Here is a 22,084-nt window from a genome sequence, read left to right as displayed (position 1 = left end):
GACAGGAAAGGTTCCGGCGTTTTGATTCCCCTGTGAGGATGGGGTAGACGGGGGAGTGCGGAATGGAGGTTTAACCGCCCAAGTCCTTATCTCTCAAAGTCAGGCAGTCATTGATAACTTCTGAGAGTGAATAACTGGTAACTTAACGACAACTCTTTTAAACATGGAGATAAGAAAGGACCAGGAGATGCTTTCCTGATTAACATGCTTGAGGGCAAAGAGGGCTGGTCCGACCGGAGGCTGAGTTCAGATCCTAGCACCCACATCAAAACCAGGCATAGTGGAACACGTCTGAAACTCCAGTGCTGGAGGGAAGGGGAGGAGACAGACAGATCCAGGAGGCTGACTGACTAGCCAGTCTAGTCGAAAGGGTTCAGGAGGAGATCCTATCTGCAAGCAGACAAGGTGCAGAGAGATTGAGAAAGACACTCGGCATTGATCTCTGATCTTCACCTGCCCACATGTGCATATGCAACATATGTACCTGAACACACATGTAAACATACATACATGCATGCAACTTCACATACAGGGACATACAAAAGTAAAAATGTGTACCTGAGCCCAGCATTATGGCACAAGCCTGTAATCCCAGTACTCTGGAGGCTAAGGAAGGAGGGTCACAAGTTCAAACCAGTTTGGGTTGCATAGCAAGACCTTATCTCAAAAACAGAAAAATGTGGACCTGGGGTATCGGGTATATCTCACGGGTAGACTGCTACACTACAAGCATTAAAACAATAGCAAAGTGTGTGTGTCACTAATGCCATCAAAAGAAAGTAAAAAAGGAAAGAAATAAAATGGATACCCCAAAATGAATTCATTTGCCTGGATTTCTCTGAGACTGTGACAGCTCTGTAGCTGGGAGTAAGAGGAGCCCTGAACACGCAGAGGGCCCAGCCTCCCACAGGTGGTCTTGAAAACAGCTAACTTTCCGTTGTTACTGAATGCAGGACCCAAGGAAGATGTCAATGTTCACAGCCTGTTTTACAAGTCTGATCCATAGCTGATCTTGCTAGCTGGCACACAGAAGCCTCCAGCTAAGCGTGAGCAAATCAGTCAGCCTGCACTGTCTGCAAGCCCAGGGAGAAGGCGCTCTGCAAGCAGCCGCCTTAAGGAAACCAGACCCAGGCCTGAGACTGACTCCAGGTCTAGCCTCTGAGGAGCTTCAGGGCAGTACTGAGCCAGCCAAGGTATATGGAAAGTAGGATAGGGTAGGGTAGGGTTGGGGCTGGGGCGGGGGGATACCCAGGAATTGCCTTATGTGTCTGGAGAAGACAGCTTGGACTAGAAGCACCAGGGATTGGCAACGAAGAGACTGGGACTCAGGTCAGAATAGGGTTCTGATAGGAGGTGTCTCCTGTCTCATCCCCTTGGCCTTGGTCAGAGTGACAGCAAACTCCTGTGCTCCTGTTTGCTCTTCCAGCCCACCCCTGGGCCCTGACCCTTCCAGACTTTGCCCTTGTTTTCTTCCAGCACAGCTCCAGGCTCTCAGCTGACTGGCATACCGGTGCCCCCAGCCTCCCAGTTCTGTTTCCAGGCAGTCCGGCCTAAAGATCTAGGCCAGCCAGCAGCCTTTGGAAACCTCCGCTGACTCCCCAGGTGTTACAGTTTTTGTCAAGCCTAGACATACCTGAGAAGGGAATCTCACAATACCTCAATCAGAATGGCCTGTGGTCATGTCTTTGCGTGGGAGGGGGAAGGGAGGGGAGCATTTTCTTAATTGCTAAGTATCAGAAATCAAGCTGAGCAAGCCACGGGGAACGAGCTAGAAAGCGGCGTTCCTCCATGCTCTCTGCTTCAGTTCCTGTCTTGGCTTCCCTCCATAGTTGACATAACACACCCACCCCTGCCTGGTTGCTTTTGGTTAAAGTGTTCTTTCACAGCAAGAAATAAAGCTAACCAGGACCCCAGGACATCAGCTCGGGGTGTAGTTCCTAAGTCATATCTGTGTCCGCACAATGTGGAGTTCCTACTGCATACCAGGCCCTCTACCTGAAAGGAAAGACAACCCTGAAAGGCTGTCCTGTACGGTGCCAAAAAATCCTGAGCGACCACAGCGCGCCCCGCCCAGCATGCACAGAGCTGGCGACTGGAGTGCGTTTAGTAGGAAAGGCAGCCAGGCGGAGACACAGAGCAGAACACGGAGAACAGAAGGCCACTGCAGGCCCCGTCTCTCGCGACACGTGACCAGAATGACCAATCCCCGTGCGGGGCGGTTCCGCTGGTTCCGAAGCACCGCCTTCCGGATGCTCGGATGGGAAAGACGCCAGCAGGGGGCGCCACAGGGCCACGGCTCGGTCGTGCGTGCGCTAAGTCACCCGGCCGTGAGTTCCTGAGGTCGCAGCCGCCCCGCCTTGTTCGGGTTTCCGCGGGGCGTGGACATTGGGAGGATTGCTTCCCCTCTGCGAGTCCGCTTGAGTTGAGGACGCGAAGGCGGTCCAGCCGCGCCCCTGTGTATTCTTAGCTGAGGATGTCCCCGCCTAGGTAGGGTACGGTTTACGGCCAGTCCTCAACTCTGAAAATGAGTGCGACTCGGCGTTTAATAAAGGTAGCCATGCTGAGCAGGGCTTCGGAGGACAGGCTCGGAAGGGAGTGGGCCGGGGAAGCCACACGCCCAGGAACCCTTGGCTGGGCACAAAAGGAAACTGACCGGGACTCACCTGGGTCACGGCTGCCACCCTGCGGACAGGAAGCTTGGAAGGTCATGGAAGTCACCTCAACCTTCATTTGCTATAGTATAATTTGTATTTCAGCCCCTTCGGCTCTGACTAAGTTAACTCTTTGCTTAGTTGTTATAAAGTATATATTTTATTTTAGGTGTATTTTTGTTTTTACCTGCTTGTCTGCATCAAGTGCGTGCAGTGCCTGTGGAAGCTGAAAGAGGTCGGACGCATTGGAACTGGAGTTACAGATTGTTGTGAGCCACCAAGTGGGTGGTAGGTATCAAACCCTGGCCCTCTGCAAGAACAAGTACTTAACCTCCAAGGGATTCATCCCTCCAGCCCCATGACCAACCTACTGTTTAATTAATCTGTTCATTCTCTTTGAGCCTCTTTATTTCCTCCCTAACTGTTTTGTGTTTTATGTATGTGTCTGCTTGTTTCTATGTGGCGGTGGGTTCAGGTACCTGTGGAGGTCAGGAGGTTTCTAATCCCCTGGGGTTAGAGGGATTCTGAGCTGCACAGTGTGGGTGCTGGGAATGGAGCTCAGGTCCACTGCAGCCGTAACAAGTGCTCCAAACAGCTGAGCTCTTTTCCATACTGCTGTTGCTTTGGACAGAAGGTCTCTGCTATGTAGCCCAGGCTGGCCTGTGAAACGCTTGCCTGTGCCACCTGAGAGCAATGAGTCACCAAGCTGCCTTTGTTTATTTCTTTTTTATTTCTTTTTTTTTTTCATCTTCAAGACAGTGTTTCTCCGTGTAGCTCTGGCTATCCTGGAACTCTCTCTCTGTAGACCAGGCTGGCCTCAAACTCTCTGAGACCCACCTGCCTGTCTCCTGAGTGCTGGATTAAAGGCATGCGCAGCCTTTATTTCTTTCTTACATGGTATCTTTATTTCTTTTCTTTGTTTTATTGGTTTGTTTTGTTGATTTTCCCCCCTTGTCAAGTTAGACACTTAGTTTCATTCATCCCTATAAATAAGTATCAAAAGCTTTATATTTCCCTCTAAATACTTACTGCCTTAGATCCTGATGTGTAATATTTCAGTTGTTTTCTAGATATTTTAAAATTTCACTTGATTTCCCATCTGATGCAACAGTATTTTGTTGTTTTCATTTTTGTTTTGTTTTGTTTTGTTTTGTTTTGTTTTTTGGAGGGGGGAAGACAGGGTTTCCCTGTGTGGTGTTGGTTATCCTAGAATTCTGTCTGTAGACCAGGCTAGCCTGGCATTCAAAGATCCAACCTGCCTGTACCTCCAAGTGCCGGGATCAAAGGCATGCAGCACCACCACCCAGGCTGCACGAGTGATTTAAGAGATTTAAAATTTGCAGGTACTAAGGCCGTCAGGTTTTAATTCTGTGGTTAATTTCTGGTTTGATTTACCTCGTGATTAGAGAATGTAGTCTTATCTATTTTCTGTAACTTTTATTTTTTTAAAAGTTGGATTTCCAGTTAGCACCATGGCTCAGTGGGTAGAGAAGCTGAAAAGCCTGGTCATCTGAGTCTGATCCCTGGAACCCACATAAAGCGGAAGGAAGGAATCCAGTGCACAGAACCGTCCTCTCACTTCCACACGAGTGATTTTGGCCCCCGCGTGTGCACACACACTGCGTTTACATACACAACAATAAGTAAATCAGCTATAGTTCTTAGAGACGGCTTAATATGTGGTCCATCTTTGTGAAGGTCCATCTGCAGTCATGTGATCTTTTTTATTTCTCTCTGTGTGTGTGCATGTGTGTGTGTGTATGTGCATGTGTGTGTGCATGTGTGTGTGTGTGCATGTATGTGTATGCCAGTGTGTATGTACAGTCTGTGGGGCCAGAAGTCTTCATCAGACCCTCTGGTGTGGAGTTACAGGCAACTGTGAGGCGCTCGGCATCAATGCGGGGAACTGGGCTTCTGTACCCTGGAAGAGTTGGAAGGACTGTTCCCCACTGAGCCGTCCCCCAGCCCAGTGGTGTAGTATCTAACTTTTTAAAAACTGGTTGTGGTGGCACACACCTTTAGTCCCAGCACTTGGGAGGCAGAGGCAAGAAGATCTCTGGGAGTTTGAGGTCAGCCTGGTTTGTTTAAGGCAGGGTCAAGGACAGCCAAGATGAGATAGGGAGACCCTGTCTGGAAAAAAAAATGATTTTTTTTGTACGTCTGAAACATTACTATTTATTGCTTTTTGGGCCTGTGCTTGCCACTGTGTTCATGTGGAGGTCAGGAGATGACTTGTGGGAGTTCTTCCCTCCCACCATTTAGATCCTGGGGATGGGACTCAGGCTTTCTTCCTTGACGGAAGGAAGTTCCTTTACTCATCAACCGTCTGGCTGACCCAGTGGATAGTCTGAGTTCTTTTGTAAATATCACTTATCTAATGTGTCAGGAAGAGGAGCACATGCATGGCACCGAACTCAGTGTGAAGGTCAGAGGAAGCCATGGCGGAGTCAGTCGTTTCTTTCTTTTTTTTTTTTTAAAGATTTATTTATTTATTATATATAAGTACACTGTAGCTGTCTTCAGACACACCAGAAGAGAGCACTGGATCCCATTACAGATGGTTGTGAGCCACCATGTGGTTGCTGGGAATTGAACTCAGGACCTCTGGAAGAGTAGTCGGGTGCTCTTAACCACTGAGCCATCTCTCCAGCCCCCCAGTCGTTTCTTTCTATCCTGTAGGTCCCAGAGTTGGAACTCAGGCCCTCAGCTTCACAGCAAGCTGCTTTACCTGCTAAGCCATATCGCTGGCCCTTGCGCAGTCTTTTTATTAGGGCAGAGGACGTGTTGATGACTAAAATTGATTTAGATAATTATATTACTAATTAGATTAGGTAATCCCTAATCTTTATTACATGTTTTTGTGCACGTACGCGTGCACACACACACACACACACACACACACACACACACGAGAGTGTTCATCCCACAGGATATGTGTGGAAGCCAGAGGCAAGCTGCAGGAGTTGTTCTGTTCTCTCCTGTAGGTCCGAGGGATGCATCCCAGCTCCCTGGAATCGCCTCTACTCGAAGAGCCATCGTCCTGGTCCCTGACCTTACTTTCTGTGCACCTAATCTTTAGGGTTAATTAAAACTCTTACCACTGGCCCTGCTCTATTCTCCCAGTGGTGCCACACAGTGGAGAGGTCACATCCTCACCGCCATTTGCAGTCATCTTGGTCACAAAGTGCTCCTCCTGGCTGCGTTTCACATTTGCCTTGGACGCGGCTTGCACCTTGCCCACATCTGCCTGGTGCTCTTCCGCCAGGCTCTGTCTCCTTTCCTTCTCGGTCTTCCTGTTTAGGGGCATCTGTGGCTGCTGATTTTCGTCACACGTGACTAGTGCTGGATCATTTCACTGACGTATTTGCTTACTCTGGATGCACCTAGTTCCTTCTGAAACCTTGGTAATTGTATTTATATTAATAGTCTTTATTATTTTTAATTTCTAAAGTAGGGTTTTTCCCCCCAATATGCCATATTTTAGTGACTGTGATTCTTTAACTTGGCGTCATTTATGAGTTGGTTTGGAAGCAAGTCATCGATGCTGGTTGGTATGGCACTGTCCCTTGTGATGACTGTTACCGGGGAACAGGTTCCAGTCTAGTCCAGTTTCTGTTCCTGTAACATCCCTACAGCCATATTGCAAGTATGGGACTTACTCACCCGCATCTCCATATTAGGTCAGGTGTCCGTTTACATGGGTGGGTGTTTTGCCTGCATGTTTGTCCGTACACCATTTTTATACCTGTTGCCCAAGGAGGCTACAGAAAGGTGTTTAACTCCAGGATCTGGAGTTAAAGATGCTCGTGAGTCGCCATGTTGGGTGCTGGGCACCTGACTTGGGTCCTCTGGAAGGGCAGCCATCGCTCTTAACCACTGAGCCATCCTTCCAGCCCATACTTATTCTGGCCAAGGGGATCATTCTGGAGGTGAAGACAAACTGACAGCGATAGCTGCTGATTTGGTACAAATTCATCTCAGCTACGCCTGCAAAGAGCCCTGGAAGACAAAAATCTATACCCTTACAGTTCTTAATCCTTCATTCCCTTAAATTATCTGTGATTCCAACTACAGGCACTCATCGAGCTTGGGTTTTTGTGTCTGTCTGTCTTCCCTTCTTTCCTCCATCCTTGCCACAACGGAACCTTAGAGGAAGGTGTCAGGGCAGAATGCAATAATTTCGTATCACCTATGTGGCATGTAAATATAGTTATCTATCGTTTGTCCTTGCGTCCAAGATACAGCGCTAGTTTTGGTTGTTACTGTCGCTTGGAATATTTTTCTAAATATTTATTTTTATTTACTTATGTATGCACACATGCCCGGGGTTCCCTGAGAGCCGGGAGCTGTCTGACAGGGCTTGGGAACAGAGCTCTGGTCCCCAGAGAGAGCAGCAAGACTAAGCACCATTGTGCACACCCACAAGCGCTGTTCAGACCCCTGTTTGGGGTTTTGAAATAGGGTCTCGCTACACATTCTCGCTGTCCACACCTGGGAAAGTCCCTTCTCTTGCTTCAGCCTCCAAGGATGGCGTTACACATATGCCTCGGATTAAGATTCCCATTGGAGGGACCAGTAGGATGGCTTAGCGGGTCAAAGCACTTGTTGTACAGAACCTGTCCAAACATCTGAGCATCTGAGCTCGACCCCTGGGGCCCCAGACAGACAGACAGACAGACAGACAGACACACACACACACACACACACACACCACTAAATAAATAAATTAAAACACACACACACACAGTCAAATAATTTAAGAGTCCCATTTTAAGGTTGATTAATTGATATGATGGCTCTCTGAATGACAATGGAGCTGTTTTGTCCCTCAGCCCCTGCAAAGACCACACGGTACTAAGTTGGAGTTCAAAGGCACTATGCCTGCTTCCTGCTGGAATTTCCGCCCCACCCCCACCCCCGCCCAGGCAGTACAAGCCACCCAGCAAGGCCCTTGCTTTCCACTCAGTCCCCAGAGAAGGTATCTTCTGCATTTGCTATCTGTCAGCTGGGCAGAGAGACGTAGCCCAAGCCACTAAGTCGTGAGTGCAGTTAGCACAGGCTCACTGAGTTTGTGGGTGGCATCAGATCTGCCCTGCCACTTCCTCCTCCAGTAAACCTGGGCTTGGCTGACACATGCTAAAATAAGTCAAATTTTATGTCATTTCATTAAAACATCCCCTGGGTAAGAGACAGGTAAGAGTCACCCTGTCGAACACATGTCGAAGACCTAAACAATATCACCAGCAGGTGTGCTTAGGTGAAAGGAGCAATCTCACAGGCCCCACCTTTAACAAAGAACCACAGGCAGCTATGGAATGCCGAAAGAGGGAGAAATAGTCCCCCCCCCCGGGGATGAGCCCCCTAATTGGGTTACCCAATACCAAGCGGTCAGCCCTGAAAACCATATACACACAAATAAGATGTATTTATTAAGATATAAATAATTAAAAAAACATTCCTGAAGGACAGTGAGGTGGGCTCAGTGCATAGAGGGGCTTTCCGCTAAATCTGATTATGATGGAAAGGCCAACCCAATCCTCACAAGCTGCCCTCTGACTTCTACATGTGCACACACGTGCATGCGAGTGCAAGGTACACACCAAATAAATAGAATGTAAATAAATGGGCTTGGCATAATGCTGCATGCTCTTGATCCAGCACTCAGGAGGCAGAGGCAGGTGGATTGCTGTGAGTTCGAGGCCAGCCTGTTCTACAGAGGTAGTTCCAGAACAGCCGGGGCTACACTGAGAGATTCCGTTACAAAAGCAACATTGAAAGATTTCAATTTTGTTATTCTTAGAACCCAGACTTCCCAGAATCCCCTGGGGCCATCCGCCCTGTGCCTGAGACAATCTTATCTTATTTGGTTGGTCTCCCCAAGGCCTGCTAACCAAGGCAGCCTGTCCAGACTACACCTTCACCAGCATTCCTCCCTTTGGGCCTTCACTGCAATACGTTTCTCCCACCAGGGATGCCACGTTTCATCCAGCTTTCCCTGTGGGAGGCCCTCCCAGTCCTCTGCTTCAGAGCAGATAATGTTCCCTTCCCCCTAGGTGGCTCCATCCCAACCTGGCTGAGCCACCAGGCTGAGGTGCCACTGCTGGTATCCCAGCCTTGCTCTTTGTGCCTCTTATGGCCAGGGAGTTAGCCCAACTAAAGTTTTCCAGGAAGATCTTTCATTATTATAAACTAGGAATTCCCCACGATTGTGCCCCACTGGGCATATGAATGGCTGCCCTTAGCTCAGCAGAGAAGTCCAGCCTGCCTGGGAGAGGCTCAAACACAGGGACCTATTCCTCCCAATGGCAATGTCATCACATGCCACTGCGGCTCTGCCTAAATCAAATGCTAGCAATGCCAGCCCTCAGGAATGCCACCAGTCCCCATGCAGGACAGGACAACTACTCTGTGGGTGTTGGTCACCACGGCTGAGTCTTTTATCTAAATGAGGTCACTTGCCCCGCCTTTGAATCTGGCTTCTTTGATAATGTTATCCCTGCGTGCCACTGAGCTAACCACAGTAACAGGAGCATTCCTCTCTCTCCAGCCCAGCCCAGGGCAAGTGATTGGATAACACAGATCACAGTAGAGGGAACCTGACACATTGGATTGTTCACACCAGGGTGAGAGCTGAGTGTCCTCCATTGTGGAAAAGGCACTGAGAGTGCCAAGTCAGGCCTTGATGGCTTTGGTCACGGCAGTTGGGGCTTGCCTCGCTCCTGACAGTGGTCTGAGGTTAACTGCGGTCACTGTCTGTAGTTCTTTTACCCAGCCATATCTCTGTAACCCCTTGTCCATGAATGGCAGGTTCTGTCACCTGGACCCCCTTTCTTGTGCCTGAGGCTGGCAGTAGACGTTTATAGCAGGTGAGTCTAGATGGCTGCCCCCAGGCTGCCTCCCAGGACAGTCGTTCTTTAGTCCTGTTCCAGACCCCAGAGAGAAATCTCCCAGCTCCCCAAGACTGTTCGAGGGAATAGCCCACAAAGCGAAGGCAGAAAGACTACTGTATTCTTAGAGGAAAGGGTCCTTAAGCTGAAAAGTGCATTTAAAAATAGTCCTGGGCCTTCAAAATGGCTCAGGGAATAAAATGCTTGTAGCCAAATCCCCGGGACGCTCACGTACACGATAGAAGAAGAGAACTGACTTTCAGGAACTGTGGCATACTTGTTCCCCTTCTACATATATGCGAATAACAGAGCCCCGTTTACACACCTGTCATCCCAGTACTTAGCCAGCTGAGGCAGGAATTGTTGGTCCTAGGGATGCTGGTTGGAAAGTCCATACTCACTGGGAGAGGGGGGACCCCCCCATTAGGTCCTTTTTATGTTCCCAGTGACTCATACCTGCAAACTCAGAGAGAAGAGCAGTAAAACCCCTGCCCTACAGCCCCACCCCCTAGGCTATTGGCTTGGGAGAACCCTTCTAGATTTTGTAAACCTTGACTATCACGCAAGCATGCGAGAAGACAAATACACCGTTACCTACCTGGCGCAGGACTCACATCCATGTCAAAAGACTTGGACACACTTGGGCTGTATGCACAGGTGGCCAGAGTGATCGTGGATTCTGTACATTTACTTCCTCTGCCCAGGTTTGCTGGGAGAGATGCTACACAAACCCCAGCTCCCGGTCCACCCACTCCTGCCATCCCTGACCAGCCCTCCCCTGCCTCTCCTACACTGAAGAGGTTGCTGCCAATCTAAGTGCTCAGGACTGGCAACCAGTTGCCCGGGGTTGTGGGCTTGGCACATGGCCCAGCTACAGACCCTAGGAAGATGCCCTGAGTGTGAAAAGGTGGAGATGAGCAGTTGGGCAGGAGCCAACTGAGGACATTTCCCCTGAGGGACATGGCTGAGGCCTTTGGGGGAACTCTCAGAGCTGTTCGGGGTATGGGGAGGGCATCTCTCCCTACCCTGAAAAGTCGTGTTCAGTGGAAGGCAGACTCCTGACGTTGGTGGCAGGGGACACTCCTTGTTTTAATTCCCTCTTGCGTCTTTGTGCGTTGGCTCTAGCATAGCCTGTGATTCCTCTGGGACATATCTCACAAGGGATCTGTGTCTCAGTAAGCAACTTGGGAGGTGCCCAAAGTTGAACCCTGGCTATACAAAGACGGACAGGATGAGACAGGTAGAGAGGGAGGCTATGCCACCTGACCTGACTCAGTATGAGGAATGTCAATCTGGGCTTAGGTTGGTCATACTCTACACAGTCACGTTATCAAGAACGTTCCAGAGCCTTGATTGAGTACATCGCCTTAAACCCATAGAGCATTTGTAGTGGAGCAGAGAGGCACCAGTAGCCGTCGCTGTAAATTGCCACATTACTGGATATACTCTAGAAAAGAGCTCTGAAGCGCTCAGATCTAGAACAGTCCCTCACTGGAGTTCAAAAGTGTGCTAAAATTAACTCTCATGCCCACCCACTTCACACTGACATCCAGCAGGTTCTTGTCAAGGCGGCAGCCATACTTTCAGACAACACGAAGTCATAGTTTAATGAAGTTCGTGTGCAGAGCAACGGCATTGGCACGTACCCAAGGCGAAGGAAGGAGGCTTGTTATGACTTGAGAGGTAGATGCTCCACCAAGTTTTATTTGCTGGAGGTCTGGTTGCCAGTAAGAGGGGCTTGGAAAGTAAATTGAGTCATTATAAATGACTTATTCGTTGTCACTTCACACACACATACAGACCCTATCCACTCCCAAGCCAACTCTCCCCAGACTTCCCCCAAGAGCATCCTCCCCCCACCTCTCTCTGTAACCCAGAGTCCTGTTAGCGTTTCCTGCAGGGATGCTGACTGGGTTGTTGCGATGATCTTGTAGATGCAGGTTAGCGCATACAGTGACTCCATGGGCCTAACACCCATGTCCTGCCCAGAAGAAAACACTTCTCAGCATTCCTCTGCGTCCTCTGGCTCTTAAGTTCTTTCTGATCCCTCTCGCACGGTGCTCCCTGAGCCTCAGGCAGGGTTGGGGTGAGGGTTTGGAACAGATGTTCTATTTAGGGCTGAGCACCTGTCTTAGAATTATGATTAAACACCATGGCCAAGAGCAAGACAGGAAGGAAAGGGTTTATTTGGTTTACACTTCTGCGTAGTCGTCCATCATCCCATCAACCACTAATTAAGGAAGTGCTTTACAGCCAGATGCTACGGAGGCATTTTCTCAGTTGAGCTTCCCTCCTGTTAGATAACTTGAACACAGGCACCCAAGTCTTGGTGGGGGAGGTTAGTTGGGTTTATAGGTTTTTCAAGACAGGGGGTTTCTCTGTGTAGCCCTGGCGGTAAAGTAACTCACTCTGTACACCAGGCTGATCTCAAACTCTGAGATTTGCCTGCCTTTGCCCTCCAAGTGCTGGGATTAAAGGCTTGTGCTCCACCCCAATCTTATTCTCAGCACTTTAACCCCTGCAGAGAGAAGCATTTTTGGGGGGCTTTCATTTAAAATTAGCATTCATTGTGTTTGTGGGTCCACATTTTCCTTGCTGCAGATTTGCTATATATGCTGAGTAGAAAATAACTCTTCTTTCTTTCTTTCTTTCTTTCTTTCTTTTTTTTTTTTTTTTTTGGAGCTGGGGACCGAACCCAGGGCCTTGCGCTTGCTAGGTAAGCGCTCTACCACTGAGCTAAATCCCCAACCCTGAAAATAACTCATTTTTAAAAGTCCTTTAACACTGCTTAGTGGCTAAAGAGATGGCTCAATGGTTAAGAGCACTCACTGCTCTTCCAGAGGTCCTGAGATCAAATCTCAGCAACCACATGGTGGCTCACAACCATCTGTAATGGGATCTTCTGCTGTGTCTGAAGACGGCGACAGTGTACTAATATAAATAAAATAAATAAATAAATCTTTATTTAAAAAAAGAAATATGTCACCTTTTTTCCCCTTTTTTTCTTTATTAACTTGAGTATTTCTTTTTTTTTTTTTTTTTTTTTCGGAGCTGGGGACCGAACCCAGGGCCTTGCGCTTCCTAGGCAAGCGCTCTACCACTGAGCTAAATCCCCAACCCCAACTTGAGTATTTCTTATTTACATTTCGAATGTTATTCCCTTTCCCGGTTTCTGGGCCAACATCCCCCTAACCCCTCCGCCTCCCCTTCTATATGGGTGTTCCCCTCCCCATCCTCCCCCATTACGGCCCTCCCCCAACAATCACATTCACTGGGGGTTCAGTCTTAGCAGGACCCAGGGCTTCCCCTTCCACTGGTGCTCTTACTAGGATATTCATTGCTACCTATGAGGTCAGAGTCCAGGGTCAGTCCATGTATAGTCTTTAGGTAGTGGCTTAGTCCCTGGAAGCTCTGGTTGCTTGGCATTGTTGTTCATATGGGGTCTCGAGCCCCTTCAAGCTCTTCCAGTTCTTTCTCTGATTCCTTCAACGGGGGTCCTATTCTCAGTTCAGTGGTTTGCTGCTGGCATTCTCCTCTGTATTTGCTGTATTTTGGCTGTGTCTCTCAGGAGCGATCTACATCCAGTTCCTGTCGGCCTGCACTTCTTTGCTTCATCCATCTTGTCTAATTGAGTGGCTGTATATGTATGGGCCACATGTGGGGCAGGCTCTGAATGGGTGTTCCTTCAGTCTCTGTTTTAATCTTTGCCTCCCTATTCCCTGCCAAGGCTAGTCTTGTTCCCCTTTAAAGAAGGAGTGAAGCATTCGCATTTTGATCATCCGTCTTGAGTTTCATGTGTTCTGTGCATCTGGGGTAATTCAAGCATTTGGGCTAATAGCCACTTATCAATGAGTGCATACCATGTGTGTTTTTCTGTGATTGGGTTACCTCACACAGGATGATATTTTCCAGTTTCCTCCATTTGCCTATGAATTTCATAAGGTCATTGTTTTTGATAGCTGAGTAATATTCCATTGTGTAGATGTACCATATTTTCTGTATCCATTCCTCTGTTGAAGGGCATCTGGGTTCTTTCCAGTTTCTGGCTATTATAAATAAGGCTGCTATGAACATAGTGGAACATGTGTGTGTGTATATATATATTGCTGGAGAAGAGGTGATGTGCATATTTTCTCCTCAGAGAATGTACAACATTGTCTTGTGCTTAGGAAAGCTAACTGACACATGCTAAGCAGTGAATCATTGTGGAAAAATACTATAACTTGAGGCTGCACAAGGGATATTATTTACTGTATAAGGCTGAAATAAAAAGACAGAGCATTGATTGATTTACCCCTCAGCTTCAATGTTTATGCTACGTACTCAAAGTTTTTTTTTTTTCTTTCTTTTTTTTTTTTTATTAACTTGAGTATTTCTTATTTACATTTTGAGTGTTATTCCCTTTCCCGGTTTCCGGGCAAACATCCCCCTAATCCCTCCCCCTCCCCTTCTTTATGGGTGTTCCCCTCCCCATCCTGCCCCCATTGCCGCCCTCCCCCCAATAATCTAGTTCACTGGGGGTTCAGTCTTAGCAGGACCCAGAGCTTCCCCTTCCACTGGTGCTCTTACTAGGATATTCATTGCTACCTATGAGGTCAGAGTCCAGGGTCAGTCCATGTATAGTCTTTAGGTAGTGGCTTAGTCCCTGGAAGCTCTGGTTGCTTGGCATTGTTGTACATATGGGGTCATGAGCCCCTTCAAGCTCTTCCAGTTCTTTCTCTGATTCCTTCAACGGGGGTCCTGTTCTCAGTTCAGTGGTTTGCTGCTGGCATTCTCCTCTGTATTTGCTGTATTCTGGCTGTGTCTCTCAGGAGCGATCTACATCTGGCTCCTGTCGGTCTGCACTTCTTTGCTTCATCCATCTTGTCTAATTGAGTGGCTGTATATGTGTGGGCCACATGTGGGGCAGGCTCTGAATGGGTGTTCCTTCTGCCTCTGTTTTAATCTTTGCCTCCCTATTCCCTGCCAAGGGTATTCTTGTTCCCCTTTTAAAGAAGGAGTGAAGCATTCGCATTTTGATCATCCGTCTTGAGTTTCTTTTGTTCTAGGCATCTAGGGTAATTCAAGCATTTGGGCTAATAGCCACTTATCAATGAGTGCATACCATGTGTGTTTTTCTGTGATTGGGTTACCTCACTCAGGATGATATTTTCCAGTTCCAACCATTTGCCTACGTATTTCATAAGGTCATTGTTTTTGATAGCTGAGTAATATTCCATTGTGTAGATGTACCATATTTTCTGTATCCATTCCTCTGTTGAAGGGCATCTGGGTTCTTTCCAGTTTCTGTCTATTATAAATAAGGCTGCTATGAACATAGTGGAGCACGTGTCTTTTTTATATGTTGGGGCATCTTTTGGGTATATGCCCAAGAGAGGTATAGCTGGATCCTCAGGCAGTTCAATGTCCAATTTTCTGAGGAACCTCCAGACTGATTTCCAGAATGGTTGTACCAGTCTGCAATCCCACCAACAATGGAGGAGTTTTCCTCTTTCTCCACATCCTCGCCAGCATCTGCTGTCACCTGAGTTTTTGATCTTAGCCATTCTCACTGGTGTGAGGTGAAATCTCAGGGTTGTTTTGATTTGCATTTCCCTTATGACTAAAGATGTTGAACATTTCTTTAGGTGTTTCTCAGCCATTCGGCATTCCTCAGCTGTGAATTCTTTGTTTAGCTTTGAACCCCCTTTTTAATAGGGTTATTTGTCTCCCTGCGGTCTAACTTCTTGAGTTCTTTGTATATTTTGGATATAAGGCCTCTATCTGTTGTAGGATTGGTAAAGATCTTTTCCCAATCTGTTGGTTGCCGTTTTGTCCTAACCACAGTGTCCTTTGCCTTACAGAAGCTTTGCAGTTTTATGAGATCCCATTTGTCGATTCTTGATCTTAGAGCATAAGCCATTGGTGTTTTGTTCAGGAAATTTTTTCCAGTGCCTATGTGTTTTAGATGCTGCCCTAGTTTTTCTTCTATTAGTTTGAGTGTATCTGGCTTGATGTGGAGGTCCTTGATCCACTTGGACTTAAGCCTTGTACAGGGTGATAAGAATGGATCGATCTGCATTCTTCTACATGTTGACCTCCAGTTGAACCAGCACCATTTGCTGAAAATGCTATTTTTTTCCATTTGATGGTTTTGGCTCCTTTGTCAAAAATCAAGTGCCCATAGGTGTGTGGGTTCATTTCTGGGTCTTCAATTCTATTCCATTGGTCTATCTGTCTGTCTCTGTACCAATACCATGCAGTTTTTATCACTATTGCTCTGTAATACTGCTTGAGTTCAGGGATAGTGATTCCCTCTGAAGTCCTTTTATTGTTGAGGATAGTTTTAGCTATCCTGGGTTTTTTGTTATTCCAGATGAATTTGCAAATTGTTCTATCTAACTCTTTGAATTGGATTGGTATTTTGATGGGTATTGCATTGAATCTGTAGATTGCTTTTGGTAAAATGGCCATTTTTACTATATTAATCCTGCCAATCCATGAGCATGGGAGATCTTTCCATCTTCTGAGGTCTTCTTCAACTTCTTTCTTCAGAGGCTTGAAATTCTTATTCTACAGATCTTTTACTTGCTTGGTTAAAGTCACACCGAGGTACTTTATATTATTTGGGACTATTATGAAGGGTGTCGTTTCCCTAATTTCTTTCTCGGCTTGTCTCTCTTTTGTGTACAGGAAGGCTACTGATTTATTTGAGTTAATTTTATACCCAGCCACTTTGCTGAAGTTGTTTATCAGCTTTAGTAGTTCTCTGGTGGAACTTTTGGGATCACTTATATATACTATCATATCATCTGCAAATAGTGATATTTTAACTTCTTCTTTTCCAATCTGTATCCCCTTGATCTCCTTTTGTTGTCTGATTGCTCTGGCTAGAACTTCAAGAACTATATTGAATAAGTAGGGAGAGAGTGGGCAGCCTTGTCTAGTCCCTGGTTTTAGTGGGATTGTTTCAAGTTTCTCTCTATCTTGTTTAATGTTAGCGACTGGTTTGCTGTATATGGCTTTTACTATGTTTAGGTATGGGCCTTGAATTCCTATTCTTTCCAGGACTTTTATCATGAAGGGGTGTTGAATTTTGTCAAATGCTTTCTCAGCATCTAATGAAATGATCATGTGGTTTTTATCTTTCAGTTTGTTTATATAGTGGATTACAGTTGATGGTTTCCCGTATATTAAACTATCCCTGCATGCCTGGGATGAAGCCTACTTGATCATGGTAGATGATTGTTTTGATGTGTTCTTGGATTCGGATTCGGTTTGCCAGAATTTTACTGAGTATTTTTGCATCGATATTCATAAGGGAAATTGGTCTGAAGTTCTCTTTCTTTGCTGGGTCTTTGCATGGTTTAGGTATAAGAGTAATTGTGGCTTCATAGAAGGAATTCGGTAGGGCTCTATCTGTTTCAATTTTGTGGAATAGTTTGGATAGTATTGGTATGAGGTCTTCTATGAAGGTCTGATAGAATTCTGCACTAAACCCGTCTGGACCCGGGCTCTTTTTGGTTGGGAGACCTTTAATGACTGCTTCTATTTCCTTAGGAGTTATGGGGTTGTTTAACTGGTTTATCTGTTCCTGATTTAACTTCGGTACCTGGTATCTGTCCAGGAAATTGTCCATTTCCTGCAGATTTTCAAGTTTTGTTGAATATAGGCTTTTGTAGTAGGATCTAATGACTTTTTGAATTTCCTCTGATTCTGTAGTTATGTCTTCCTTTTCATTTATGATTTTGTTAATTTGGACACACTCTCTGTGTCCTCTCATTAGTCTGGCTAAGGGTTTATCTATCTTGTTGATTTTCTCAAAGAACCAACTTTTGGTTCTGTTGATTCTTTCTATGGTCCTTTTTGTTTCTACTTGGTTGATTTCTGCTCTGAGTTTGATTATTTCCTGCCTTCTACTCCTCCTGGGTGTATTTGCTTCTTTTTGTTCAATAGCTTTTAGGTGTGCTGTCAAGCTGGTGACATATGCTCTCTCCTGTTTCTTTCTGCAGGCACTCATAGCTATGAGTTTTCCTCTTAGCACAGCTTTCATTGTGTCCCATAAGTTTGGGTATGTTGTACCTTCATTTTCATTAAACTCTAAGAAGTCTTTAATTTCTTTCTTTATTTCTTCCTTGACCAGGTTTTCGTTGAGTAGAGCATTGTTCAACTTCCACGTATATGTGGGCATTCTTCCCTTATTGTTATTGAAGACCAGCTTTAGCCTGTGGTGGTCTGATAGGTCGCATGGGATTATTTCTATCTTTCTGTATCTGTTGAGGCCTGTTTTTTGACCAATTATATGGTCAATTTTGGAGAAAGTACCATGAGGAGCTGAGAAGAATGTATATCCTTTTGCTTTAGGATAGAATGTTCTATAAATATCTGTTAAGTCCATTTGGTTCATGACTTCTCTTAGTCTGTCTATGTCTCTGTTTAATTTCTGTTTCCAAGACCTGTCCATTGAAGAGAGTGGGGTGTTGAAATCTGCTACTCTTATTGTGTGAGGTGCAATGTGTGTTTTGAGCTTTAGTAAGGTTTCTTTTATGTATGTAGGTACCCTTGTATTTGGAGCATAGATATTTAGGATTGAGAATTCATCTTGGTGGATTTTTCCTTTGATGAATATGAAGTGTCCTTCCTTATCTTTTTTGATGACTTTTAGTTGAAAATTGATTTTATTTGATATTAGAATGGCTACTCCAGCTTGTTTCTTCCGACCATTTGCTTGGAAAGTTGTTTTCCAAGCCTTTTACTCTGAGGTAGTGTTTGTCTTTGTCTCTGATGTGTGTTTCCTGTAGGCAGCAGAATGCAGGGTCCTCATTGAGTATCCAGTTTGTTAATCTATGTCTTTTTTTTTTTTTTTGGAGAGTTGAGACCATTGATGTTGAGAGATATTAAGGAATAGTGATTATTGCTTCCTGTTATATTCATATTTGGATGTGAGGTTATGTTTGTGTGCTTTTCTTCTCTTTGTTTTGTTGCCGAGACGATTAGTTTCTTGCTTTTTCTAGGGTGTATCTTGCCTCCTTATGTTGGGCTTTACCATTTATTATCCTTTGTAGCGCTGGATTTGTAGAAAGATATTGTGTAAATTTGGTTTTGTCATGGAATATCTTGGTTTCTCCATCTATGTTAATTGAGAGTTTTGCAGGATACAGTAACCTGGGCTGGCATTTGTTTTCTCTTAGGGTCTGTATGACATCTGTCCAGGATCTTCTGGCTTTCATAGTCTCTGGCGAGAAGTCTGGTGTGATTCTGATAGGTCTGCCTTTATATGTTACTTGACCTTTTTCCCTTACTGCTTTTAGTATTCTTTCTTTATTTTGAGCATTTGGTGTTCTGACTATTATGTGACAGGAGGAGTTTCTTTTCTGGTTCAATCTATTTGGAGTTCTGTAGGCTTCTTGTATGTTTATGGGCATCTCTTTCTTTAGGTTAGGGAAGTTTTCTTCTATGATTTTGTTGAAGATATTTACTGGTCCTTTGAGCTGGGAGTCTTCACTCTCTTCTATACCTATTATCCTTAGGTTTGATCTTCTCATTGAGTCCTGGATTTCCTGTATGTTTTGGACCAGTAGCTTTTTCCGCTTTACATTATCTTTGACAGTTGAGTCAATGATTTCTATGGAATCTTCTGCTCCTGAGATTCTCTCTTCCATCTCCTGTATTCTGTTGGTGATGCTTGTATCTACGGCTCCTTGTCTTTTCCTTTGGTTTTCTATATCCAGGGTTGTTTCCCTGTGTTCTTTCTTCATTGCTTCTATTTCCATTTTTAATTCCTTCAACTGTTTGATTGTGTTTTCCTGGAATTCTTTCAGGGATTTTTGTGATTCCTCTCTATAGGCTTCTACTTGTTTATTTATGTTTTCCTGCGTTTCTCTAAGGGAGTTCTTCATGTCTTTCTTGAAGTCCTCCATCATCATGATCAAATGTGATTTTAAATCTAGATCTTGCTTTTCTGGTGTGTTTGGATATTCAGTGTTTGCTTTGGTGAGAGAATTGGGCTCCGATGATGCCATGTAGTTTTGGTTTCTGTTGCTTGGGTTCCTGCGCTTGCCTCTCGATATCAGATTATCTCTGGTGTTACTTTGTTCTCCTACTTCTGACAGTGGCTAGACTGTCCTATAGGCCTGTGTGTCAGGAGTGCTGTAGACCTGTTTTCCTGTTTTCTTTCAGCCTGTTATGGGAACAGAGTGTTCTGCTTTTGGGTGTGTAGTTTTTCCTCTCTACAGGTCATCAGCTGTTCCTGTGAGCCTGTGTCCTGAGTTCACCAGGCAGGTCACTTGGAGCAGAAAAGTTGGTCTTACCTGTGGTCCCGAGGCTCAAGTTTGTTCGTGGGGTGTTGCTTATGCACTCTCCATGAGGGCAGCAACCAGGAGGACCTGTGCCGCCTTTTCCGGAGGGCCCCCCGTGCACCAGGGTCCCAGATGGCGTTTGGTGTTTTCCTCTGTAGTCAGAAATGTAGGCAGAGTGTAGTCTCTTCTGGCTTCCCAGGTGTGTCTGCCTCTCTGAAGGTTTAGCTCTCCCTCCCATGGGATTTGGGTGCAGAGAACTGGTTTTGGTTTTTTTTGTTTGTTTGTTTGTTTTGTTTTGTTTTGTTTTTGAGCTGAGGACCGAACCCAGGGCCTTGCGCTTGCTAGGCAAGCGCTCTACCACTGGGCTAAATCCCCAACCCCGCAGAGAACTGTTCATCTGGTCCCTTCAGGTTCTGGCGGTGTCTGGGGTGCAGGGGACCTGCAGCTCCAGTGCCCCTATCTTCCAGTTCCCAGAGGCCGTATACAATTTCCTATTGGGCCAGGGATGTGGGCAGGGGTGAGCAGTATTGGTGGTCTCTTCCGCTCTGTAGTCTAGCAAGCGCAAGGCCCTGGGTTCGGTCCCCAGCTCCGAAAAAAAAAAAAAAAAGAAAAAAGAAAAAAAACCCCACATTTGTCATTACCAAAAAGAGACATCTTTAGGTAAAAATAAGAAGACCCCATGCTCATAGATACTGCAGACAGCTCTAGTGGATCTGCCCAACGGGCACAGAGCAAGCTCTTAAGGTCTTCAGTTCTGATCTTTGTTCATTTCTTACTGCTGGAATTTCATATTCATTTAGTCTTGTTGGATGACCAAACCGGATGATGGTGGAGATGGTAAGCCGGCTTTTACTCAGCCCGACTCTGCTCAGTCCCGGGAGCAGACGAATTCTCACTGGTGGATCGGCTGCCTTTGTCTCTTTGCCATCTTGTGGTTTAGGGTTCTCTGGGTGTCTGCCTCGGTAATTGAAGTTGCAACGATACCAACGTTGAGGTGGCTGCTGACCTTGGGTCTCATCTCCTTGATTTTCCTTGTCCTCTTCATTGCCATCCTCTCTAGGCTGTCTTTGGCGAGGAGGGCCCCTGCGGAACCATGGTCTGTAACCCCAATACATATTCTGTCTTACTGGTCTACCTTGAGGGCCCCTGCGGAACCGTGGTATGTAACCTCGATACATATTCTGTCTTACTGGTCTACCTTGAGGGCCCCTGCGGAACCATGGTCTGTAACCCCGATACATATTCTGTCTCACTGGTCTACCTTGTTCTCCTGTACCCTGGTGGTCAGCACCCTCTATCACTTCTCCTTGCACAGGGGTGTTGGAATACTGTGGTCCATGCGCACATAGGGTCTCTGTATGTTGTAAGGTGGGAACCCTCACCTGCGATAGGGCTGGCGTTGTTGGGCCTGGCCTTCCTCGTTCTTTTCCCCACTCTCACTATTCTTGTAATTGTGCTGGTAATTGCCTGGATAGCGTCTATAATGGTTACGGTCTGCTGCGCCTTTACCGCCTTGAACTGGAACTCCACCAGGGTCTGTAACACTTGCTACCTCCGCACCCTTTTCTCCTTCAACAACATCAAACCCCAGTCTCTCCATCTCCTACCCTGCGAAGGTTCTTCCTGGGGTTCTTCTTCTTTACGGCAGTCTGGTGTACAAATACGTCTTCCTTGGTGTCATTCCTGTTGATGAAACCGTTCCTTTCGTTGAACCATTTTATTGTTCCCAAAACCTTCCTTGCGATGACTTTCTTGTCCCCGCCGGCGGGCGCTGACCATGTGAGGCCGCCCTGGCCGCCACTACCCGCGTTGCTGCCTGTGGAGCCGGGCTTGGTGTTGGCAGCGCTGAGGGCGGGGGGGGGGGGCTGAGGGCGGCTGCTGGGTTTCTCATGGTTGCGGTGATAGTGACTGGGGCCGGCAGCAATGGCTGCGGCTCCTTGGGGTGTGACGATGACCAGGCTGGCGGCGGCGGTGGGGCTCTCAGGGCTCTCTGAAGTACAGAATCTTACTTGTGGTTTGAAGGGGGAAGTGGTCAAGGTGAGCAGAGAGCTAAGTCAGACAGTCTCGGTAAAGAGAACCCTGGACACCCCCAACATAGCAGCATTGGGACTAATAACCACAGCCCAAGAGGAAGAGTGGGGTTTGCACCGGTGACTCCTCAGAAGCAGCAGTTCCAGCATCGGTTTGGCCTTGCCAAGTCTGTTCTAGACAATGATACCTGTTTCTAGTTGTGGTGTGGCTCAGTGCTTAGCACCCACCTTTAATCCCA

The 22,084-nt window shown here is 46.4% G+C and overlaps 1 long non-coding RNA gene and 1 pseudogene across 3 annotated transcripts; one reads left to right on the top strand and one right to left on the bottom strand.

Annotated features, from left to right (window-relative positions):
• The first annotated feature begins 2,363 nt into the window (after positions 1–2,363).
• LOC108351299 (uncharacterized) lies at positions 2,364–6,918 on the top strand. 3 transcript variants are annotated; one of them, XR_015623342.1, is made up of 3 exons: positions 2,364–2,704; positions 2,821–2,939; positions 5,636–6,918. It is a non-coding gene; the product is annotated as an uncharacterized LOC108351299 (long non-coding RNA). The 3 variants fall into 3 exon arrangements; XR_015623340.1 differs by lacking the exon at positions 5,636–6,918 and adding an exon at positions 4,104–4,327; XR_015623341.1 differs by lacking the exon at positions 5,636–6,918 and adding an exon at positions 4,104–4,327 and having other exon boundaries at positions 2,364–2,738.
• On the bottom strand, positions 20,436–21,805 carry Ybx1-ps24 (Y box binding protein 1, pseudogene 24; annotated as a pseudogene).

Source organism: Rattus norvegicus, chromosome 6 (genome assembly GCF_021556685.1).
Source record: "Rattus norvegicus strain SHRSP/BbbUtx chromosome 6, alternate assembly SHRSP_T2T, whole genome shotgun sequence".
Lineage (NCBI taxonomy): Eukaryota > Metazoa > Chordata > Mammalia > Rodentia > Muridae > Rattus > Rattus norvegicus.
The sequence above is the reverse complement of the archived record's forward strand: the minus strand, read 5'-3'. Positions and strand labels throughout refer to the sequence as shown.